Source organism: Lithobates pipiens, unplaced genomic scaffold (genome assembly GCF_037356315.1).
Source record: "Lithobates pipiens isolate NorthernLeopardFrog02 unplaced genomic scaffold, aLitPip1_a1.2 Scaffold_8, whole genome shotgun sequence".
In the NCBI taxonomy this organism is placed as follows: Eukaryota; Metazoa; Chordata; class Amphibia; order Anura; family Ranidae; genus Lithobates; species Lithobates pipiens.
The window spans coordinates 671,185,973-671,207,776 of record NW_027507903.1 but is presented as its reverse complement, the minus strand read 5'-3'; the positions used below and the strand labels follow the sequence as shown (position 1 = coordinate 671,207,776).

The following is a 21,804-nucleotide window of genomic DNA, read 5'->3' as shown; positions in this document are numbered from 1 at the left end:
ACACCCACTAACTCCTGTAGATGGCTCAATTAGAGAAGAGCTATATAGGTGGATATAATGGTGTATAGTGTGGTTAGGGCACACAGACAACACGCACTGTAACGGCACCCCTAATATACTGGGGGTTAACGCCGTTTACGATGTTCCCTCTCCTAGACACACATCCACTCGCTACCAATATCCACAGCTAAACGACCCTTTCCTATAGGAGCCGACCCCTCTGGAAGAAGACGAGACGCACTCTGTCTCTTCTGTAGTAGGAATGACTTTATTATTGAGAAACATTGTAACTTTATACACAATTCAAGGCACATGCTTTAACATGAACAAGGGCCCAGCTCCACCCACACATCCCAAGACTCAACACCTCATCCTGACGTCTGCTAGGCTTCAAACGATCCCACCCAATACACATCTTTTCACAAAGGGTTGGCAGCCAGTCTGTCTGGCATTTTACAATACACACAAGGACAGACTTAAATGAACAATAGAAATGCAAAACAACTTAATTCCTCACAGCAATGATACTTAACCCCCATATACAGTATACATCCAATCTATATACAATGTATATACAGCCTTGAATATGGCTATCACAGACCATATCGGGGGTTTCTTTTATTCACCCTGTGTCCAAAGTGACCCCACTGTCACACGCACAATCTCCTACAACTGACTGCAAGCTCTATTACAGAAGAGCAATATAGCTAGCTATATAGGTGGATATAATGGCGTATAGTGCGGTCAGGGCACACAGACAACATGCACAATCTCCTACAACTGACTGCAAGCTCTTTTACAGAAGAGCAATATAGCTAGCTATATAGGTGGATATAATGGTGTATAGTGCAGTCAGGGCACGCAGACAACACGCACAATCTCCTACAACTGACTGCAAGCTCTCTTACTGAAGAGCAATATAGCTAGCTATATAGGTGGATATAATGGTGTATAGTGCGGTCAGGGCACGCAGACAACACGCACAATCTCCTACAACTGACTGCAAGCTCTATTACAGAAGAGCAATATAGCTAGCTATATAGGTGGATATAATGGTGTATAGTGTGGTCAGGGCATGCAGACAACGCGCACAATCTCCTACAACTGACTGCAAGCTCTTTTACAGAAGAGCAATATAGCTAGCTATATAGGTGGATATAATGGTGTATACTGTGCTCAGGGCACGCAGACAACACCCACAAACTCCTGCAGATTGCTCAATTACAGAAGAGCAAGAACGCTAAATTGGCCGATAACAAACGGTGTATACTGTGTTGAAGGTACACAGAGAAGACCCACTAACTCCTACAGACGTCAACACACTACACAAGGCCGCCGCGCTGGCGGCCTTATATAGTGTGGGACGTGTACTACACAGCTTGAGCTATGATTGGCCACAGGCATCCTGCCTGTGGCCAATCATGGCTCTCCTTGCTGCCGGCGCAGTGATTGGCCAAGCATGCGGGGTCACAGTGCATGCTTGGCCAATCATGAGCCGGCAATGCACCGCGATGGAGCAGTGCATTGTGGGCCGTGAACGGCACACAAATCTGGCGCGAACGGCCCATAACGTTTGGTATTCGCCGAACGGGCGAACAGCCGATGCTCATCCCTAATGAGGAGACATTTGCAGTAGTTGAGGTGAGAAATGACCAGAGAGTAAATGACCAGAGAGGGGGCATATTTTGGAAATTATTTGTAAGTTGAGGTGGCACGCTTTGGACAGTGATTGGATGTAGGGCTGATAGGAAGGTTCAGAATCCAGGATTATTCCATGCAGGGACAGGTTGATAGTTGTGCCATTTATCTTGACAGAGAAGTCAGGGTAGAAATATAGAAGAGGTAAGAAATATTATGAGTTTGGTTTTGGATAGATTGAGTTTGAGGAAGGGGTGTTACATCCAAACTGATATATCTGTCAGTAAATTAATGATATGTGAGTAGACAGATGGAGTGAACTGAAGGGTAGAGAGATAGATTTTGATATCATCAGTGTATAAATGGTATTGAAAGCCATGGGAGGCTATCAAAAGACCCAGGGTGGCAGTGTATATTGAAAATAAAAGAGGTGCAAGGACAAAACCTTGGGAGTCCTTAACGGAGAAGGGAAGGGAAGAGGAGAGAAGGTAGAATGAGAACAAACAAAGAGTACAATCATAGAGACCAAAGCAGTGGAGTTTTTTTGAGGAGGGTGTGATCAACCATATCAAAGGCAGCAGAGAGGCCCAGGAATAGGACTATAGGATAGAGTCCATTGGTTTTAGTTGTTAGTAAATCATTTGTGTGTTTTAGGAGAGCAGTTTCTGTGGAGTTTTGAATGTGAAATCCAGACTGAAGGGGATCAAGAAGGTTATTCTCAGTGAGGTGGAGGCTCAGTCGGTCATAGACCAAACGTTAAAGGACTTTGGAGGAAAAGAGGAACAAGTAGATGAGACAGGCTGTTAAGAGTGGTGGGATCTAATGAGGGCTTTTAAAGTATGGGGGGGGGGGTGTGATTGGTTAATGTTTTAGAGTAAGATGCCAGAGGAGAGAGAGACATTGAAAATGTGAGTTAAAGAGTGTAGAATAGAGTGAAAGGGTGACCGTAGCATTTGTGAGGAAACAGGGTCCAGGGGGCGAGTGTTTAGACGGGCATTAGAAAAAAGTGAAGCTGAACAAGGGGTGGCCAGGGAACACTACAAGCAAGTTGGGATTGTCCATACATCCCCTAAATAGGATATACTACTGGCCCCCCTTAAAAGATAATCGAGTCCCTTCCCATATGGGCCCACAAGAGACTGCAAGGGGCCATAATGAAAATAGTACCCTGCAAAGACTCAGTGGTGCCCAGGAATGGCTGGTTGCACGCACATTATCTAAGATTCACAAGGGGAATGTCTATGTACAACTTATCAACCTGGGGACAACTCTTATTACACTCCCCAACCATGCTACTTTAGCGGACCTGTACATAATTCCCTGTTACTGCATTTCAGAAGCAAAGCCTGGGGTAGAGGCCCTGGGGTGAGTCACAATACAAGCTACTGCTGGAATAGTTGGACATTAATTTCCAGGAGTATCCCCTGCCACACCAAAGGATGCTATACCCACTGATAGAGAAGCACCTTTTGGACTTTGCTGCCAGCTCAGAGGACTACAGGTACACAGAGGCCATTGACCACCCAGTTCTTACAGGGGGGAAGATACATCAATCTCAGAGTGGTACTCCCAGCTCTGTGGCAGGAGGTCAAGTACTTGCTTCACAGCACTCTACAAAGCGGAGTAATTCGTGAAAACTGCAGCCCTTGGGCTGCTCCCGTGGTTCTGGTGAGAAATAAAGATGGATGTCTACGGTTCTGTGTGGACTATCAAAAGTTAAATGCCGGCACCCACAGGGCTGCCCGACCGTTGCCTCAGGTAGAGAATTTATTGATGGCTTTGGGGCAGGCCAAATACATTTCACCCTTTGACTTGGCGAGTGGCTACTGGCAAGTCCCAGTAAGATATCAAGATCGTAAAAAATGCTGCCTTTATCACACTCTTAGTTGAGGAAAGTGGAAAGAGAGCTGAACCCATAGGTTTATTTTAATGTTTTTTGTTATCTTAAAATTGCGCAAACTCGTGGAATAGCGACAAACAATGGTACTTAAAAATCTCCATAGGTGACATTTTTACATTTTTTTTTACCGGTTACCAGTTTAGAGTTACAGAGGAGGTCTTTTGTAAGAAATATCCTGGACAAAAACCTTCTCCAAAGTGCTCAGGACCTCAGACTGGGCCGAAGGTTTACCTTCCAACTAGACAATGACCCTAAGTACACAGCTAAAATAAGAAAGGAGTGGCTTCACAACAACTCCGTAACTGTTCTGGAATGGCCCAGCCAGAGCCCCGAATTAAACCCAATTGAGCATCTCTGGAGAGACCTAAAAATGTCCGTTCACCAACATTTACCATCCAACCTGACAGAACTGGAGAGGATCTGAAAGGAGGAAAGAGAGCCCGCAGCAAGACAGAGAAATAGGCGGAGGGCGGGCCGAATCCGAATCCCGCGGACCGGGATGGCTGGAGGAGAGGCTGGCGGCGGCGCTGGGTGAGGTACCCCCGGTGGCCGAGCGGGAAGGTAACAGGCGGGCGCAAGCGCGGCGCTCCCGGCCACCGCCTCGCTTTTCACCGGACCCCCCTTCCCCCCCCCGCCCTGGGACATGTGGAGGCAGCGGCAGGGATGGCAGGGGACACTCAGGCCCGCCCGCAAAACGCGCAGCGCGGCCTGCAGAGCAGCCAGGGGAGACTGTGGAGCTGGGGGACCATAGAGCTGGAGAGAGTCAGGTGGGGGGGGTGCAGGAATTTCACGGCCGGTGGCGGACGGGAGCAGGAGGCCCAGGACTGTGTGGAGGGCCCCACCTCATGGCCTGGAGACGGCGGGGGTGGGGCTGGCATCGGGGACGCCCGGGAGGATGGCTGCCGGGCGCAGGGGACTGTCGGCAGGTGGCGCTCCTGGGGTTGATGGTCGGCAGCCGTCCCCTGCTATGGGACGGCGGGCTGTGGCAGACGGCGGAGAGACGGCGGCTGCCTGCAGTGGTCTGGGGTGGCACTGCGATCGAAGGCAAGCTGGCCCTGGCAAGTCCTTGCGGAAGTTGGCAGGCGGATCTGGCAGGTTGCAGAAGACCAGGGAGCTCCGCGGATCCCCGGCACCCAGTGACGTTTCTGATGGATGGCAGCCGGCAGGCGAGGCGGAGTTGGCGGACGTCCGCTCGGAGGGAGAATTGTCGCAGTCGGAGGACGAGGGACGGCCCAGCATTCCGACGGCAGTGGACCCGGGACCCTCGGCTGGTGGGACTCCATCCAGGCAACACGGTGAGTCCGCTTATGTTTGTTATCCTATGTCTGGCATTGTGGGGGGGAAAGCGGGTGGGGGCCGGGTAGGTGCGGGGCGGCCGGAGGGGGCCGCGCCCGTTGCGCCGACCGCTGTGGTCACGGACCGCGCGGCGGCGGATGAGGGGTTGAGAGGTTTTCTGGCGGGTTTGAAGGAGCTGGTCCATCGGTTCGAACCGGGAGTGGGCGGGGCTGGGGCCCCGGTGTCGGCTTGGGTGGCCCTGGGAACGGGGGACGGGGCGGACGTTGGGGGGCGGGGTGGGTCTGGGGGGGTCGACGATGGGGGCTGCGGAGCCGGCGGCGCCTGCCGCCGTAGTGGCTGCGGTGACTGACCTGGGGGCGGGTTCGGCACCCGCTGGGGGTGGGACGGCTTCGGAGGCCTCCAAAAAACAGGACTTGGTCCGTTTAGCGGATGCTGCGAAATGTGAGGTATATGTTTGCTTCGAGGGGCCCCTCGGGGCTCATCTGAAGCCTGAGGTCCGCGAGAAGATCTGGAAGGGTGAGTATGTGGAGATCTTCGCCCTGCTGCCGCTGGAGAAGTTCAATCTGGATAGGGTGAAGCCGGAGGATCACAAGAAGGAGGATGAGGAGAAGCGGCAGTACAGGCTCATTCCCAGGACGTTTACCAATTGGCTGCAGGCGTTCGCGATTTTGGCTAGTGTGATAGGCGAGAGGAACCCGGAGCACTGCTCGGCGCTGTTTTGCTACTTGGACGCCGTGGGTGAAGCCTATCGGGTCTACGGGGGAACGGCGTGGTTGCGTTACGACGAACAGTTTCGTCAGCGGAGGGCGATTCGCCCGTCCTTACGATGGGATCATAAGGACATCAGTCTTTGGATGCGCCTTATGACTTCAGCGCGGTCGACTGGCCAGTTTTTTCCAGGCGGGGCCGGTGGGTCCACTAACCCCGGACAACCGGCCACAAGGAAAAAAGGGGTGTGTTGGCAGTTTAACGAGGGGTCTTGTAGGTTCGGGGGGTCGTGCAAGTACAAGCACGAATGCACTGGCTGCGGTGGGGGTCACCCTTCGTCCCGCTGTTTCAAGCAAGGAAAGGGCAAGTCCGGTGATGCGGCTGGAAAAGGGGAAAACTCCAGTGAAAGTGGGAAAGATGCTGCCTTTTCTCGATAGGTATCCGGATCGGGAAGCGGCACAGTTGCTGGCCCGGGGGTTTGCGGAAGGTTTTCATATTCCGGCACACCTGGGGACGGCACCCCCTTTGGCTCGTAATCTGCGTTCGGCGTTGGCTCACGCCGAGGTGGTGTCTGCGAAACTGGAGAAGGAGGTGGCTTTGGGGCGCATGAGCGGCCCCTTCCCGACGGCGCCCATTCCAGATTTGGTGGTGTCTCCCTTGGGTGTGGTGCCCAAAAAGGAGCCTAATAAATTTCGGCTCATTCATCATCTTTCGTATCCAAAAGGGGATCGGTGAATGATGCCATTGACCCAGAGATTTGCGCGGTGTCTTATACGTCCTTTGACGCGGCAGTCTTTTGGGTCCGGAAGTATGGGAAGGGGGCATTGATGGCTAAGACCGACATTAAGGCGGCCTTCCGGCTGCTCCCGGTCCATCCGGACAGCTTCCGATTGCTGGGTTGTCATTGGCAGGAGGGGTTCTACGTCGATAGATGCCTGCCCATGGGATGTTCCATATCGTGTGCTCTGTTTGAGAGGTTCAGCTCTTTCCTGGAGTGGGTGTTGCGGGACGTCGCGGGATTGAACTCAGTGATCCACTATCTGGACGACTTCCTCTGCGTGGGCCCGCCTGCTTCGGAGTTGTGTGCGATACTGTTGGCTACGCTAGAACACGTTGTGGAGAAGTTTGGCGTTCCCTTGGCTCCGGACAAGACGGAGGGCCCGCGGACGGTGTTGAGCTTCTTGGGCATTGTGCTGGACTCAGAGAGGATGGAGTGTAGGTTGCCGGAGGAGAAACTGAGGGCGCTCCAAGCGGAGATTTGCGGGATGTTGGGATTACGCAAGGTTCAACTTAGGCCGCTGCAATCGCTGCTGGGTAAGCTGAGCTTTGCGTGTCGCATACTGCCAATGGGGAGGGTGTTCTGCCGACGGCTGTCGGCCAGTACTGCTGGGGCCACCTCGCCCAAGCACTATGTGCGCTTGGTCAGGGCACATAGGGATGACCTTGCGACGTGGCACGCGTTCCTGGCTAATTTCAACGGCAGGGCGCTGTGGATGTCGGGCCCTGTCAGCAACTTTGATCTGGAACTGTACACGGATGCCCGCCCGGTCGGCGGGCTTCGGTGCCTTTTTCCAGGGCAAATGGAGCGCAGGGCCTTGGCCGGCTGCGTGGAAGGAGGCGGGCCTGGTTAAAAACATGTTGCTGCTGGAGCTTTTTCCGGTGGTTTTGGCGGTCGAACTGTGGGGGGAGGCTTTCCGGAATCTGAAGGTGCGCTTTCATGGGGACAATTTAGGGGTGGTGCAGGTGATCAACAAGGTGTCGGCGGCGGCGGCGCCGCCGGTGGTCCGGTTGCTCAGGCACCTTATGTTGCACTGCTTACAGTTGAATGTGTTTATTTATGCTGTGCACCTTCCAGGCGTTGAGAACGTCATCGCTGATGCTTTGTCTCGCTTCCAGTGGGACAGGTTTCGGGAATTGGCACCGGGGGCGGAACAGCAAGGGGTCCCTTGTCCGGAATGGCTGTGGAGGATTGTCTTGGACGAGTAACGGGCTGGATACGGCGGTCGGTGAGCGAGGCGACATGGTCCGCATACAGCAGGGTGTGGAGAGAGTGGGCTGCATTCATGCAGCAGGCCAACGGGGGGTCAGGAGGAACAGGATCTACGCTTGTTGGTTGTTTATTTTGTGGCCAGGAACTTTGAAGCTGGGGTGTCTGCGTCCGGGCTTACTAAAAAATTAGCTGGGTTGGCGTTTTGGTTCAAGCTCAAGGGTTTGCCGGACGCAACAAAGGATTTCTTGGTCAGTCAGGCCATGAAGGGCTACCGGCATTCTCAGGTCCGGAGGGATTCTAGGCGCCCGGTTTCGTTCGAGCTTTTGGGCCGGTTGTTGGAGCAAGTGGTGGGTGCCTGTTCGTCGCCATACGAGGTGGTTTTGTTCAGCGCGGCTTTTGCTTTGGCATTTTTTGGGGCTTTGCGGGTTAGCGAGCTGGTTAGCCCATCGCGGAGCCGGCAGGGTGTTTGGGCTGGGACGCGGTGGTGTGTGAGGTGGACAGGTTGTCCATCCGGGTATGCCGCTCCAAAACGGATCAACAGGGCAAGGGCAAGTCGGTGCAGGTGTTTGCCTTGCCGGGTTCGCCTTTGTGCCCTATTGGGTTGGTGCAAAAAATTTTGGCGGTTCGCCCTGCGATCCCCGGGCCATTTTTGGTGCATCAAGATGGGCAATTTCTCTCGCGTTTCCAGTTTTCTGCGATTTTTCAGCGATGCTTGCGGGCCTTGGGTTTGGGGGGGCAAAAGTTTTCCTCACATTCCTTCCGCATTGGGGCGGCCACTGAGGCGGTCCGGTGGGGTCTGGATGAGGTGGCGGTTAAGCGCATTGGGAGGTGGGAATCCAGGAGGTTTCGGTTGTACGTTCGCCCTCATTTGTTGGTTGCGTGAAGTGCCGGGTGGGGGATAAGTGACTACTTATTGTTGATTGTTGGTTTTTCTTTGTGTTTTGTATGTTTTTATATTGATGTTGGGGGTATGTTTTTTCTTCTCTTCCTTTTCTTACAGGCGGCCTGCCGGGCAGGGTGTGGATAGTGGGCCACTCATATGTTTGTTGGGGGGCAAGACGGGGAGATGCCCGCCCGGAGGGTCGCCAGCTTGGGTTTTCTAGGCAAGAGGCATTAATACGCTGGCTGGGGTTGCCGGGCATGCTGTGGGGCAGGGCGGTGTCGGAAGTCCACCGTTTTGCCCGCTGGGACGGGCCTCCGGATGTGCTGGTGCTGCACGTCGGTGGCAATGACCTGGGGGTCAAGACCATGCTGGATCTCATCAAGGAGATCAAGTTCGATTTTTGGCAGCTACGCCTTGCTTTTCCACACATGGTTATTGTGTGGTCTGACATGGTGGCCAGGACAGCATGGCGGTTCGCAAGGTCGATAGACCGGCTGAACAGGGCCCGAAGAAAGGTCAATAAGGAAGTTAGTGGTTTTGTCGTCAGGAATGGGGGTTTGGCTATCAGGCATCTTGAATTGGAAGTGGACACCTGGCGCTACCTGAAGAGGGATGGGGTTCACCTGAACGATGTGGGTACCGATATTTGGTCCCTGGGGATCCAGGACGGGATCCAGCGAGCTGGGAGGGTGTGGCAGGGCATGCAAGGGTAAGGTGTTGCCCTTGCTTGCTGTGGCATGTTGTTGGTCTGTGCGGATGAAGGATTTTACCCCAGGGATGGAAGAGTTCGGGGCCTATCGGTGGTATAGTACCCGTCGGTTGGTGATATAGCTAACAGTAGTTTAACTACAGTGGGTGATCAGGTGCACTGCGGGCAGTGTTTGGCCTCTGAGCTAGTTTGTCAGCTTAAGGTCCGTTATAGTTGGGTACCGCAGTGCCGTTAATGGTTTATGGTGTTGGTGGGTTATCCTAGCACAGACCAACGGGGAGGAGTTGCAATGTAGGAAGTGCCTTACTACCTGATTTAGTTATGTTAATTTATGTTATTTATGTTAATTGTTTGAATATTTTGATAATAAAGATAATTGGCTGCTACGGCCATGTTTTACTCCAGATGGGTGTGGTCTCAATTTCTGGGGTAGTAGATGAGGAGGGGCGTAGCAGTTTTAAGAAGGAAAATGTTGGGTCAGTAAGTCACATCAGTTATACAATAGTCATGGCCGAGGATCCCCAAATCCAGGTGTGAAAAACTTGTTGCATCTTCCCAAAAAAAGACTCATGGCTGTATTAGATCAAAAGGGGGCTTCTACTAAATACTGAGCAAAGGGTCTGAATACTTAGGACCATGTGATATTTCAGTTTTTATTTTTTAATAAATCTGCAAAAAATGTCAACAATTCTGTGTTTTTCTGTCAATATGGGGTGCTGTGTGTACATTAATGAGGGAAACAAATTAACTTAAATGATTTTAGCAAATGGCTGCAATATAACAAAGAGTGAAAAATTTAAGGGGGTCTGAATATTTTCCGTCCCCACTGTAAGTATAACATGTTTGTTATTTTTAAAGAAAAACAAAATGAGACTTTACTATCACTTTAAGGCAATGAAAGTAACTACAAAGCAGGAAATGTTGCATTTCTCGACCTGCATGTCATTAATAATACGACGTGTTTTTGTATTTTCTTTATTTTCCCTTACAAGCTGTGAATTTCAGAGCACATACTGGTGTACTTACAGTAAATTAAATCATTATAACATAGTTGCCAACATTGTAAAAAAAAAAAATTCGGGACACTTTTTGGCAGTAGGCGGGGTTGTATTATAATTAGGGCGCGGGGCATGCGGATATAGGCGTGGCATAGGCACCGGTGAAAATGTGGCACGCGCAGGTAAAATATGGGTGTGGTTTACGTAAATTGGTGGGCGGGGCTTACATGGGCATGGCTCGAGTCTGAGATGACTGCGGGATGGAGAGGGAAAGGGGGGGGGGGACTCTGACTGGCCCCTGACATCCTCCAGACTCTGACTGGCCTCTGACATCCTCCAGACTCTGACTGGCCCCCGACATCCTCCAGACTCTGACTGGCCCCCGACATCCTCCAGACTCTGACTGGCCCCCGACATCCTCCAGACTCACTCTGACTGGCCCCCGACATCCTCCAGCACCATGCAATCTCCCATGTGGAAGGATCCCACCGCCCGCTCTTCATGTGACATGCCTGCAATCTGCAAAGCCACATTCTCAGGGACCCTCTTTGTTCCCCGGCAGATGGAAGGCTCAGCCACCCTCTATTAATTAGCACTTATTGATAAGATGCCAGCACATCCCTTGGCCCAGGAAGAGACAGCAGACAATGGCAGACATCACAGGGGGCTCATCATACATGTCATCACTCAGCATGGACAATAGTGCCAATCATATTAGATGGGCTGAGCACAGGGCCGTCTTTAAGGCAGGGCAAAAGGGGCAGCTGCCCTGGGCCCTGTCATTGTTGTGGGGCCCAAAGCAGCTACCTCATACTTGCCAACTATCCCAGTTTAAATTCCCTTGTCCCTTGAAGTTTTAGCCCTATTGTTGTGTACAGATGACTCACCTGCAGACCCTGTGTTTATATGTAAATAACTGGCATTCATATGTAAATAGCAACGGAATTACTAAGCAAATAGCTGTGGCCATCTGCATTGATATGTAAATAAAGGTGGCATTCATATGTATATCATGCTTACCTGCAGTGAGAAGATGATGTGCTGTAACCTCTAGCAATCAGTGAGCAGTAATACTGTACAGTAATCTCTAGCAACTAATTAACAAGCAGAAATCATTTGCTGTAACCTCTAGCAACTAATCAGTGAGCCGTAATGTGTGCTGTAACTTCTAGCAACCAGTCAGTAAGCAGTAATGATATGCTGTAACCTCTGGCAACCAATCACAATTGCTGCCTGACATGATAGAGTAAACTGATTTTAAGTCCAGCTTCTATTTATTGTATGTCTCAGAGCAGGTGGAGAGTAAAATTGCATGGGAGGGGGCCCCCAAAAAATGTTTTGCCCAGGGTCCAATCAATATTAAAGACAGCCCTGGCTGAGCATTGGGAATGACAGCTGACACCTATGAAGACAAAGGTGACAATGTCATTGCTGGGGCTCTCCTGATCCAGGAGGGTCCCCTGTGATAGGTCTGGATGTGATGAGAAGCAGCACCTCATCCTCCCCCCTCTCCTCCTCCTCCAGTGTCAGGGCAGCCACACATACACCACACTCACCTTCTCTGACAGCTCGAGCTCCAGCTCGGCCAGCTGTTCTCTCACCTCCTTCGGGAGGGCTGACAGGTCGAAGCCTCCTCTCTCCGCCATAGAGCCGGCCGGGTAGCCTCTTATGAAGCACAGAAGTTGGGAGCTCAGTGCATAACCCTCACTACGGCCGCCATGCCAGGCCCAGCCTCGCGTCACATGACCACACAGCCGCACATAGACATCCCACTGCAGGACAAGAGCTCACTTGCCGCGTGGAAAGCGTTTGAACTGTGGCACCGCCCACCTTCCATAGACACTGGCAGTGGGGGTGGGCAGCGCCGCAGCATCTATGTTGTAGACCAGCTTCTCTGGTCTTCTTTAAAATGGCGGCCGGCGGAGACATTGTCTCCGCCAGCCGTGGACCTCTAGTGGCCGGCGGCAAAATTAACGGGACAACCCGAATTTCCCGGGACAAAATTAATTCGGGACAAGGGTCCTAATCCCGGGAATGTCCCGGGAAATTCGGGACAGTTGGTAACTATGTTATAATACCATATATACTATAGTTTATTATTATTATTCAGGACTTTCAAAGCATCAACAGTTTGCACAGAGCTTTACAACATGAGGGCAGACAGTACGGTTACAATACAATTCAATATAGGAGGAATCAGAGGGCCCGGGTCGTTAGAGCGTAATAACTCTGGGGGATGGGCTGATAGGGTGCCCGCGTGTCGTGGATCTCCTGGAACAATTCCGCAATTAGCACATTTGTCCCGGGTTCCGGGTCCCGGGCACCGTCATTCCTGAAGACAATACAGTGTCCCGGAATGAACTGACAGAGAGAACAAACCCCTATGGCGGGGTAAGGGTAAAAAGAGCCCCCCCCCAACACATTTGACCCCCACCTCTCTACTAGCACAAGTGGAGGGGAGTCTGTATTTAGTGGGGGGTCTGTACAGAGGGAGAAGGGTCAGTACTGTGGGGGGGCTGTACTGAGGGAGAGGGGTCAGTACTGTGGGGGGGCTGTACTGAGGGAGAGGGGTCAGTACTGTGGTGGGGCTGTACTGAGGGAGAGGGGTCAGTACTGTGGTGGGGCTGTACTGAGGGAGGGAGCAGTATTGTGGGGGGTCTGTACTTAGGGAGGGGGTCAGTACTGTGGGGGAGTCTGTACTGAGGGAGGGGGATCAGTACTGTGGGGAGCTGTACTGAGGGAGTGGGGCAGCACTGTGGGGGGCTGTACTGAGGGAGTGGGGCAGCACTGTGGGGAGGTCTGTACTGTGGGAGGGGGTAGTATTGTGGGGGGTCTGTACCGAGGGAGGGGGGACAGTACTGTGTGAGGGTCTGTACTGAGGGAGGGGGGTCATTACTGTAGGGGGGCCTGTACTGAGGGAGTGGGGGTCAGTACTGTAGAGGGGGTTAGTACCAAGGGAGGGGGTCAGTACGGTGGGGGGGGTGTCTGTACTGAGGTAGGGGGTCAGTATGGTGGGGGGTCGGTACAGAGGTAGGGGTGTCAGTACTGTGGGGGGTCTGTACTGAGGGAGGGGGGTCAGTTCTGTGTGGGGGGTCTGTACTGAGGGAGGGGTGTCATCCCTGTAGGGGGGTCTGCACTGAAGGAAGGGGGGTCGGTACTGTGAGGGGGTCTGTACTGTGGGGGGGTCTGTACTGAGGGAGGTGTGTCATTACTGTAGGGGGGGTCTGCACTGAGGGAAGGGGGGTCAGTACTGTGAGGGGGTCTGTACTGTGGGGGGTCTGTGCTTAGTGGGGGGTCTGTACTGAGAGAGGGGGGTCAGTACTGTGGGGGGTCTATAGTGATGGAGGAGGGATCTGTATTTAGTGGGGGTCTATACTGGGGGGGGTCTGTACTGAGGGAGAGGAGGCTATAGTTAGTGGAGGATCTTTACTGAGGGGGTATATACTTAGTGGAAGAGGGTCCATACGGAGGGAGGGGTTCTGTACTGAGGGAGGGGAACTATACCTAGTGGAGAGGGGGGTCCGTACTGAGAGGGGGATCTATATTTAGTGGAGAGGGGTTCTATACTGAGAGAGGGGGATCTGTACTAAGGGAGGGGGGGTCTATTATTAAAATATAATAATATAAATAAATATCAAGCATGGTGTTGGGATGATATAAGTGCTAAAACCAGCCATTCGTCTGACAATACCACAAATGACACCCCAAAACACATTCTGCTACTCCTCCTGAGTATTATCATACCACATGTGTGGGACTTTTCTACAGCCTGGCCACATAGAAAGGCCCAACATGCAGGGAGCGCCTTCACATGTTCTAGGAGCATAAATTACACATCTTAGAGCCCTTTCACACTGAGGCCATTTTTCAGGCGCTATAGTGTTAGAAATAGCGCCTGCAATCCGCCCTCAAACAGCTGCTCCATTGTCTCCAGTGTGAAAGCCCGAGGGTTTTCACACTGGAGCGGGCACTGATGACACATGACACTGATGTGGCACTGATGACAGATGGCACTAATACGTGGCACTGATGACATGTGACACTGATGACAGATAACACTAATATGTGGCACTGACACATGGCACTAATACGTTACACTGATGACAGATGGCACTAATATGAAGCACTGATGACAGATGCCACTAATACGTGGCACTGATGACACATGACACTGATGAGAGGTATCACTGATACGTGGCACTGACAGGTGGCACTGATGACACATGACACTGATGACAGATGGCACTAATAGGTGGCACTGATGACACGTGACACTGATATGGCACTGATGACAGATGACACTAATAGGTGGCACCAATGACACATGACACTGATGACAGATGGCACTGATGACAGATGGCACATATACATGGCACTCGGGACAGATGGCACTGACAGGTGGCACTGGACACAGATGACACTGGAGACAGGTGGCACTGGGGACAGATGGCACTGACAGATGGAAGTGGGGACAGGTGGCACTGGGGACAGATGGCACTGACATGTGCTGTAGGCACTTTATTTTCCCCTTTCTTAATTTTTTTACTCACAGGCTGCAGCCGTTTGCTCTCCCTCCTCACATGCAGTCTCTGTGTGAGAAGGGAGAGCCGGCGATGAGAGATGATCTCATATGTTTACATATGAGATCATCTCTCATTGGACACTGCGATCGAGTGATATATGGCCGCTGTGATTGCCATTTAGCACAATCTGTGATTGGCTGTGTCCAAGGGACAGGGCCAACACAGAACTTTCCCAATGTGCGCCCGTGGCGGCACGCATTGGAGAAGTAAACAGGAGGACGTCCAGGGACGCCCTCCCAGCAATTGGAGTCTGCGCTGTAGCCGTCTTTCGGCTATAGGGTGGATGCCTAGTGGTTAATGCTGTGGACACGGCCGTTGCAGCTGAAGCGCGTCTACCTCTGCTGTACTTTTATCTTTATGGAGATATAATTAATTTGGACTGATTTAAGGAGCATGTATGGAGTTGTGGATTGTCCTATCCATACCTCCCAACCGCCCCGGATTCCGCGGGACCATCCTGCGGTTTGAAGTAAGTCCCACGGTCCCGCAGATCTGGGCTGAAGTCCCGGAATCCAAAACTGGAACTTGTTCCATCCCTGGGCTCCAGTCAGTAGTGGTATCCTCCTCAATGGGTGCAATGTGTGCTCTCACACACAGCACCCATTGAGTATTCCTGGGAGAAAATCTGGCCACAATTTTTGCTCCCCCCCTCCTGAATGCAGTCACTGGTTGTTAGGACCGCCGGCGTCCTAGCAACCAATGACATAATTTGCAGGCCTCTCAGCTCCGCACCATCTTCGCCTCCCAATGCTGCCTATCAGCGGCGTCTATGCAGGCTCTCAGCGGCCCTGATCCTGTGTGCCAACAGCCTCCATGCTGCCTCTCAGTGGCTTGTGGAAGGTAAGTTCAGTGGGGGAGGCAGCCAGGGCAACTCTCAGAGGGGCGCAGAAAGTCCCGTGCGGGTAAGACACTTTAGGTTTGGGAACACGTGCGCCTTATGTCCTCCTGTCTGTATACAATGACTGTGTGTGAGAGGACTGGAGTGCTAGTAGGACTTGTCTTCTACCAACAGGTAATGGTCCTGTACGAACCTGGGTGATAGCAGGTAAGTGGCTTCTCTCTTTCCTGTGGTGTGTCATCGTCCCCTGCGTATTGGGTTTGGGTGAGCGTATGCTTATCTGTACACATCGACCCCTAGCTCTTCTGCTGTCTCTCCATGGGTGAGTCCGGTAGGGTTGCAGCTTTCCCAGAGCCCCCCTACCTTTGTAGGCTTGTTCAAAACTTTGAGCAGTTTCACATTGCTGCAGACAAGGAGTGACAACGCAAATGGCTGAGCTTCTCTTTCTCTCCACTCTACAGACTCTGGAAAGCCAAGTTGCACCCCCCCCCCCCCCCACTGTGGCCCATCCAAAGCTCAGCAAGTCCTGCAAGCCATCTTTAGTTGCTGCCTTCTCGTTTGTCACAATGACCCCAGACCCCTTTCATGTTCCTAGGATGAAGGGAGTGTGACAATACAGAAGGGTTCTGCTTCACAGATCAACCACGTATTCTGGAGATCCCCCTCCCCACCATTAGCTAAGCTAGACTCATTGTCTTTTCTTTAATTAGGCTTGGTATTAGAGAAGGCTTGACTACTTCTGGGTGTGTTGTCAGCATGTGGACTTTTGCTCTATTTCTTTTTTCTTTCTGTCTCTCTTCCTTGGCTTTTAGTGGCTGAGCTTCAAATAGACCTCTTTTCAGTCTCTTCCCCGATCTCCAGCACTGCGCCGCCACTTCAGAAAACTTTTATTTAAAGGAGTGAGAGTTGGACTTGAATAGTCCCTAGGTTCTCCTGCAGCTTCAATTATTTATGACCCTCTTCTGTTATCTTAACCCTTCCCAGACCAGTCTGTTCTTTAACCACTTTCAGACCGGACCATTTTGCTGGTCAAAGACCAGACCACTTTTTGCGATTCGGCACTGCGTCGCTTTAACTGACAATTGCGCGGTCGTGCGACGTGGCTCCCAAACAAAATTGACGTCCTTTTTTTCCCACAAATAGAGCTTTCTTTTGGTGGTATTTGATCGCCCCTGCGGTTTTTATTTTTTGCGCTATAAACAAAAATAGAGCGACTATTTTGAAAAAAACGCATTATTTTTTACTTTTTGTTATAATAAATATCCCCCAAAAATATATAAAAAAAATTTTTTTTCTCTCAGTTTAGGCCGATACGTATTCTTCTACATATTTTTGGTAAAAAAAATCGCAATAAGCGATTATTGATTGGTTTGCGCAAAAGTTATAGCGTTTACAAAATAGGGACAGTTTTATAGCATTTTTATTAATAATTTTTTATTATTTTTTTTTTACTAGTAATGGCGGCGATCAGCGATTTTTATTGTGACTGCGACATTGTGGGGGACACATCAGACATTTTTGACACATTTTTGGGACCATTGTCATTTATACAATAATCACTGCTATATAAATGCAGTGATTCCTGTGTAAATGACACTGGCAGTGAAGGGGTTAACCAGTGGGTGGCAGTGTAGGGGTTAAGTGTTCCTAGGGGTGTGTTACTAACTGTGGGGGGCTGGGCTTTCATTTAGTGAACACTGATCTCTGCTCCAATCACATGGAGCAGAGATCAGCGTCACTAGTTGCTAGGCAGAATGGAGAAATGCTGTTTACACAGCATTTCCTCCATTCAGCCGCCCGGTGAGACGATCGTGGGTATGCCCGCGGTGATCGAGTCCGCGGGTCCCGCGACTGGACTCACGGGGGTCCCGACCAGCGCGGGAGCGCGCCGCCGGCGGTGCGCTCCCGATGGCAGGGCGGCATTGAAGATTGGACGTACATGTACGCCAATATGCCTGCCCGTGCCATTCTGTCGACGTACATCGTCGTGCGCTGGTCGGGAAGTGGTTAAGTAATGACTTAAAACTTTAACATGTTCAGGTTTTGCTGTAAATCTGTGTCACCTTGGTTTGGTTACATACTGTGCTGATGGGGGTGCTGGGCTAGGGTTGCCACCGTTTCTTCAAGCCAAACCCAAACACTTTAGCGGCCTGGGACACCTTTGGGTGCCCCAGGCCGGGGAGAGGAGTAATGCTGTGCGCATAGCATGCCGCAGCTAACATTGGGTGTTGCCAAATTGACCTTGCCGACATCATCGCCCTGTCTCCCAGTGATGCCGAGGGTTGGGCACATTACTAAGAGAGAATGGAGGAATTGGCGAGAGAGCAGGGGGGGTTATTAGTAACGGGGGATTTGTAAGAGCCAGGGGGAATTGCTGAGAAAGCTAGGGTGGGGGCATTGGAGAGAGAGCTGGGGGGGGGGCATTTGTGAGAGGTGAGAGAGCTGGGTTTTGTTTAACTACTCCCTTAAGACCCTCCATGCATTAAGATTTTGGCAACACCCACAGTTACCCGTAACACGCGCCACAGCTCACTTACTCCCTCATTCTGAAGTTCAAAAGTTGGGAGCTAGGGATGAGCTTTATAGTCGAGTCAAACATTGGCTGTTTGCCAGTTCGCCAGACAGCGAACAATTTTTGGTGTTCGCGGCAAATTCGAAAGCCGCAGAACACCCTTTAAAAGTCTATGGGAGAAATCAAAAGTGCTAATTTTAAAGGCTTATATGCATGGTATTGTCATAAAAATGGTTTGGGGACCCAAGTCCTGCCCCAGGGGACATGGATCAATGCAAAAAAAGTTTTTTAAAAAGGCAGTTTTTCCGGGAGCAGTGATTTTAATAATGCTTAACCACTTAAGGACTGCCTCACGCCGATGTAAGTCGGCAGAATGGCACGGCTGGGCACAAGCACGTACCTGTACGTTGCTTTTTAAGTGCCCAGCCGTGGGTCGAGAGCGTGCCGCCGCCGGGTCCTGTGCTCCGTGACCGTGGCCACGGGACCAGCGGACCTCATCGCCGCTGGTGTCCCGCGATCGGGTCGCAGAGCTGAAGAACGAGGAGAGGTCTGTGTAAACAAACCTCTCCCTGTGCTTCCTTGTGTGGCTGTCACCAATCGTCTGTTCCCTTTTATAGGGAAGGACGATCAGTGATGTCACATGCCAGGCCACGCCCCCCTACAATAAAAAAAACACATAACGTCATACATAACTACACTGCCCTCTAGTGGTTAACACCTTCATTGCCAGTGTCATTTAGACAGGAATCCGTGCATTTAAATAGCACTGATTGCTGTATAAATGACAATGGTTCCAAAAATGTGTCAAAAATGTCCGATGTGTCCCCCATAATGTCGCAGTCACAGTAAAAATCACTGATCACCGCCATTACTAGTGAAAAAAAAAATATATTAATAAAAATGCTATAAAACTATCCCCTATTTTGTAAACGCTATAACTTTTGCGCAAACCAATAATCGCTAATTGCGATTTTTTTATTTTTACCAAAAATATGTAGAAGAATACGTATCGGCCTAAACTGAGGAAAAAAATGTTTTTTATATATTTTTGGGATATTTTTTATAGCAATATAGCATTATTTCAAAATTATCGCTCTATTTTTGTTTATAGCACAAAAAATAGAAACCAAAGAGATGATCAAATGCCACCAAAAGAAAGCTCTATTTGTGGGAAAAAAGTATGCCAATTTTGTTTGGGAGCCACATCGCACAACCGCTTTATTGTCAGTTAAAGCGACGCAGTGCCAAATCGCAAAAAGGGGCTTGGTCCTTTGGCTGCAAATTGGTCCGGGGTTTAGGTGGTTAAAAAGAAACAATAAACGTGTAATATTCCTTTAAATTTCGTACCTGGGGGGTGTCTATAGTATGCCTGTAAAGGGGCGCATGTTTCCCATGCTTAGAACAGTCCGAGAGAAAAAATGACATTTCTAAAGGGAAAAAAAGTAATTTAAAACTACTCGCGGCTATAATGAATTGTCGGTCTGACAATACACATAACAGCTCATTGATAAAAACGGCATGGAATTTCCCCACAGGGGAACCAAAATTTTTTTTTTTTAAATGCGTGGGGGCCCCCCTAAATTCCATACCAGGCCCTTCAGGTCTGGTATGGATATTAAGGGGAACCCGCGCCAAAATAAAAAAAATGGCGTGGGGGTCCCCCTCAAAATCAATACCAGACCCTTAACCGAGCACGCAACCTGGCAGGTCACAGGAAAAGAGGGGGGATGAGAGAGCGCCCCCCCTCCTGAACCATACCAGGCCACATGCCCTCAACATTGGGAGGGTGCTTTGGGATAGCGGCCCACCTCAAAGCACCTTTTACCCATGTTAATGGGGAGAAGGGCATCATCCCCACAACCCTTGCCCGGTGGTTGTGGGGGTCTGCGGGTGGGGGGCTTATCACAATCTGGAAGGCCCCTTTAACAAGGGGACCTCTGGATGCCCCCCCCACGTAAACGGGTGACCCCACCCCCCTCTGGCAACACAAGGAAAGCCACAAGAAAGTCCTCGTGTGTCAGAGGGGGCGGGGTCACCGGGTGGCCCTGCCCTCCGTTATATACAGTAAGATGTGTCAGAACAACAGAAGTGTCACACGGCGGAAAACAACCACAGAGGCGGATCGTGCAGAAGGAGCGGAGAAGAAGCCGGAGAAAGATGCGGGACGAGAAGAGTGGAGGAAGAAGAAGATGAAGAATTTGGAGGAAGAAGAAGAACATGGAAGGAAGACCAGAAGAAAGAAGATGGAAAAAGAAGCGGAAAGAAGAAGAAATGAATAACTTGTCAAAAACTGTCTCTTGTGTTTTTTTTAACCCTTTTCACACTTTTTTTGTGAAATGGTAGAGGTACAAATGTACCCCATTACCAATTCACACGGGGGGGCTGGGATCTGGGGGTCCCCTTGTTAAAGGGGGATTCCAAATTCTGATAAGCCCCCCGCCTGCAGACCCCCACAACCACTGGGCAAGGGTTGTTTGGGAACAAGGTGCTTTGAGGTGGGCCGCTACCCCAAAGCACCCTCCCAATGTTGAGGGCATGTAGCCTGATACGGTTCAGGAGGGGGGCGCTCATCCTTATTGGGAGGTTTGCTTTATCCATTCATCACTTTGGCAGCTGAGCAACTGCACATCCTGCACTGAACAGCTCAGGAGGAGTTTAATTGATTTGGAGTAGTAGCAGCTTTTCATTATTTAGGAAAGCATGTGTGTCTTCTGTTTGTGTATTTCAAAAGCGCCCACCCAGTATGTGTGAGCTCAGCTCAGCCTTTCTCACTCACCTCCCACCCTCATGTAGATATGGGAGTTTACTGCATGTAATATGAGTTCCAGCAGCTAACTAGGGGAACATTGCTGGGAGAACATTGCTGGGAGAACATTGCTGGGGGAACATTGCTGGGGGAACATTGCCTGGAAGACATTGCTGGAGGAACATTGCTGGGGGAACATTGCTGGGAGAACATTGCTGGGAGAACATTGCTGGGAGAACATTGCTGGGGCAACATTGCTGGGGGAACATTGCTGGGGGAACATTGCTGGAGGAACGTTGCTGGAGTTCTTTCCTTAAGTGATTCTTTCTAGAAGTGATTTGCACTTCAGGCTCTGCCTCACCTGAGTGTCTCGTCTGAGCGTATTTTTTCTGTACCTCCTCAGGTATGTTCCTGCTTTGTTTTAACTAAATTATATGCTGATCTTTTATTTTTAAGCTCTACCCTGTTGCAAGCCGCACGCCAGTGCATTTTTTATTTAACATGGTTTCCGATGGATCTAGTTCACATCCGTGCATTTTGAGGCAGTGTGCTTTTTGGAAAGGCTGAGGCTGGTTTCACATATATATATATACACGACTTAAATGCGATTTACACTGCATCCAATTCACATAACATGTGAGTGTGACCGGCTTTCATGGAGCCGGTTCACACAAGTCTGGGGAAGCTGCAGTGCGAATTTGAAAAGGGTCCTGTATGTTTTTGGGTCTGGTTCAGGTGCAAATTCAGGGAAAAATTCTCACCTGAACCGGTAAAGACAAGCGCACAGGACCCTAAACTGCAAACTGCAGCCGGACCTGTGTGAACCCAGCCTCAGGGAATTATTTTTCCCGCAACCAGATTTCATTTTGCATGTAATAGACTTCAATGGACCCACAAGGGCTAGGGTTAGGGTTAAAGGCTAGGTTAAATGTTAAAGTTAGGGGTTAAATGTTAGGGTTAAGAACTAGGATTAGAGTTAAGTCTAACCCTAGCCCTTAGGGTT

At 50.7% G+C, this 21,804-nt stretch overlaps 1 protein-coding gene across 1 annotated transcript in view; it reads left to right on the top strand.

The window, feature by feature from the left end:
* The first annotated feature begins 20,950 nt into the window (after positions 1-20,950).
* Positions 20,951-21,804, top strand: part of LOC143961938 (C-type lectin domain family 10 member A-like) — a 113,689-nt gene continuing 112,835 nt past the window's right edge. The window contains exon 1 of the mRNA XM_077471271.1: positions 20,951-21,204. The gene's annotated coding sequence lies outside the window, so the exon portion shown is untranslated. The remainder of the gene's footprint in view (positions 21,205-21,804) is intronic.